This window comes from Lactuca sativa, chromosome 5, assembly GCF_002870075.4.
Source record: "Lactuca sativa cultivar Salinas chromosome 5, Lsat_Salinas_v11, whole genome shotgun sequence".
Taxonomy (NCBI): Eukaryota; Viridiplantae; Streptophyta; class Magnoliopsida; order Asterales; family Asteraceae; genus Lactuca; species Lactuca sativa.
This window is the reverse complement of record NC_056627.2, coordinates 259,995,334-259,999,007: the sequence shown is the minus strand read 5'-3', so window position 1 is coordinate 259,999,007 and position 3,674 is coordinate 259,995,334.

Here is a 3,674-nt window from a genome sequence, read left to right as displayed (position 1 = left end):
TAGTAACAAATTGATATCAATTTTATTAATGAAATTATCTTTTAATTTCAAAATTCTCAAAATTAAAGATTATTAGTTTCTTTTATTTATTTAAATTATTTGTTTAAACTTTAAAAATAAAAAATATTTTCAATATAGTAATTCATTATTTTTCTTATTTTATTATAAATTCAAACTTATATATATATATATATATATATATATATATATATATATATATATATATATATATATATATATATATAGGAGTAGGATCATATGAGAACACCAAAAAGGTTGAGAACGCGAGAACAAAGTATATTCATTTGCGATTCCATGTATTCATTTGTGGAAAAATGATAAATTTTTACGCGTTTAATTTCAATTGAAAAGAAAAAGCATATTCATGTTGATTATGCGTAAAAATTTATCATTTCTCCACAAATGAATACATGGAATCGCAAATGGATATACTTGTTCTCGCTTTCACAACCTTTTAGGTGTTCTCATTTGTTCATTTCCCTATATATATATATATATATATATATATATATATATATATATATATATATATATATATATATATATATATATATGTATATATATATTCTCCCTAATAAATAAAGAACATTTTGTCATTTGTCAATTTCTTATGCATTTGGACACATGTAATTTTATGGTTAATTCTTAGAAATTAATTTCTACTTGTCATTTTGTGGTAATTTTTTATTTTCTTAATTAACTATCTAATTTTTAGGTTATAGAAAGTAATTAATGTGTCATCAATATGTTTCCTTATATTTTTAAATTTTAATATGTTTCCTTCAATATATATAATTCAAAATTGACATGTTTTTTTAAAGTTCATTGTCATTTTAAGCAAAATGGTTTATATAAAAAAAAATAATCAAACTTTATTGCTTTTTATTAACAAACTAAAAAAAATGTTATATGGTCAAAATATAATTATTTTTCCATAGTTTGTTTTATGAATATAATTTGAATTATTTATTTATTCATCATTTTGTTTGTATATATATTTTGAAATTTTATTTTAAAAAATACCCAATATTTACACTTTGATATTTAATGTATTCATTAAAAAATATTTAAAGTTTATATTTTCATATATAATTTTTTTTAATCAACTTGTGTAATCAATCTGTGTAGTACACGGGTTTCACACCTAGTGTGTGTATATATATATATATATATATATATATATATATATATATATATATATATATATATATATATATATATATATATATATATATATATATATATATATATATATCATGACACCTAAAGGCTTTAATATTAAGGTCTTACTACTATTATAGAAAAATGTATTTACTTGTTTGTATTGGTTATACTTTTATATTATCTTAATAATAATTATATGTTTTGGTTTGTTTAAAATCTTTGTTACTATCTTGCCTTTTGGCAATCATAGAACATCTTGAAAGTTATCATGATATGTATCTAACATTTTGGCAGATTTTCTTTCTTTTTAATTTTTATTGTTACCACAAGCCAAAGATTAAGTCAACAACACGTGGTTAAATATTTTTGCTTAGCGGTCAAACGTGGGATAATATGAAGATCTCAAATTTATAAGAGAAGTAGTATTTGTTACATGTATAAATATACGAGTCGAGAGCACTTCACATAGAAAAATTCACTCAAAAGACTACACTTTCTTTCTTGGAGCTATGTAATCATTTTATTTTAATAAGAACTCAAAAGAACCTTTCGAGGCAAATCATTTTGTTCTAATAAGAACTCAAAGGAAATATGTCTTTCATCACATTCCAAGGTTTTATGCCGTAGATCTTGAATAATCAAAAGTTTACCTTATAAACATCTTGTGTTGTTTTTTCTTTTTACATTCATATATCTTGAACTATATATTAAAACATCACACCCTATTTATCAATTTGATCGAATCAACTTAAATCGTTTCCTTTTTACCAAAAATTACTTTTATCGAATATTACATTAGTTTCTTAAAGTCTAAGTATTCAATTTCAATACAACCAACAAATAGTCGAGCCTTTTATTCTATACTATTTCTATGAGTAGACTATTTATTTTCTTTTATGAGCAAGTGGCATTAAAGGTTAAAGACAAAGGATAAATGAGGGCGCGTCAAAGTTGTGTAGGAATTGAAAGGACACTGGATGGGTCCATAAATAAGAATGGTGAACTCCAATTAACTGGATCTACGACCCTTTAAGGTAACCTTGCTATCACCTCATGTTAATTTTTATACCTATAAGTTATATTTTATTTATTTTGATATAATTTTTTTAACGGTTTTATTTTATTTGTTTTGATATTTTTTATCTAATAACTTTCATTTAATTTTTATCATTGGTTTTAAGTTTTTCTTAAAATGAAATTCTTATGGTTTTATTTTTGTTTCAATTTTACCTTATATACACAACTTGTTAATTTCATTCGTTTTACTTTTTTAACCGGTTCATGTTGGTTGCATATTTTTTTTGTTGGCATAGCATAACGTTAACATTTTAAAAACAAAAATGAAAAAAAAAAAAAGTTAGAGTAAGGTTGAACTCAAATACATCATCTTAGTTCCTTACAAGTAAATCAGACAAATTTTTATAAGTAATGAAACTTTAATTACAAAAATGTATGTACTTAACGTTACTTAGTTTTATTTTTTTAATTAATGCAATGTATAACGTTAATTACAAAAAAAAATTATTTGGTTCATTAGTAAGATGCATGCATACATCTCCCGGGTCTTTGAGCATCTTTCTCACCATTCTTTTCATTTTTTATAAGATGCTAACGCGACATGCAATATCAAGAAAAAATATCGAACCAACTTAAACTGGAAAAAAAAAAAGCAAAATGACCGAAATTAACAAGTTGAACAAAAAACATACTTATGGTAAAATTGTAAATTTAATGGTTTTTATGTGAGTTTTACTTCAAGAAAAAACTGAAAACTAGTGATAAATTTAAAAAGGAGAAAATTAGAAAATTGAATTAAAATTAGGGTAAAACCGTTTCAAAAGTTGCAAACATAAGGTTTTTACTTACAATATCCGTATAATTTATGTTTTATTCGTTAATATGGCCAAATAAAATAGAAGTATATTTATACATTCTTACGCATGAAAACGAAAGAGAGCGACAAAACAATACAAGGAAGATATTAATATGTTTCGGTCTATATGTCATAAAATATCAAAAAAATAACATAAGTGACCTTTCATTTTAAACAAAAACCCAATACTTTGTTAGACTATAGTATTATCTGTAATTTCAAATAGATCTTAATATTAAAAGGTAACTATGACATTGCATTTACGATTATTGATATAAAGTTTATAAAGTTGTTTTTAAAATATCAGTCAATTTAGTTTTAGTTCATAGACATATAACTCTATATCAAACAACTGAAAAAAAAGTTAAACCTACTAAAAGTTAAAATTATGTTTTATAAGAACTAAAGTCGTCTGATTTTATTTTTCTAAAATTGTTAGGCACAATCTTACATCTTGCCAAATGCCAAAATAGAATGATTTGGTATTCATTGCATAATCATATACCTTTGCCCAAATAACTATAACCAACATTTATATATTTGAAACTTTTTTATGTATTAAAGTAAATAATTAATCTATTTTGTGTTTTTTTTTCACTTAGTTTCACTGTCTTGA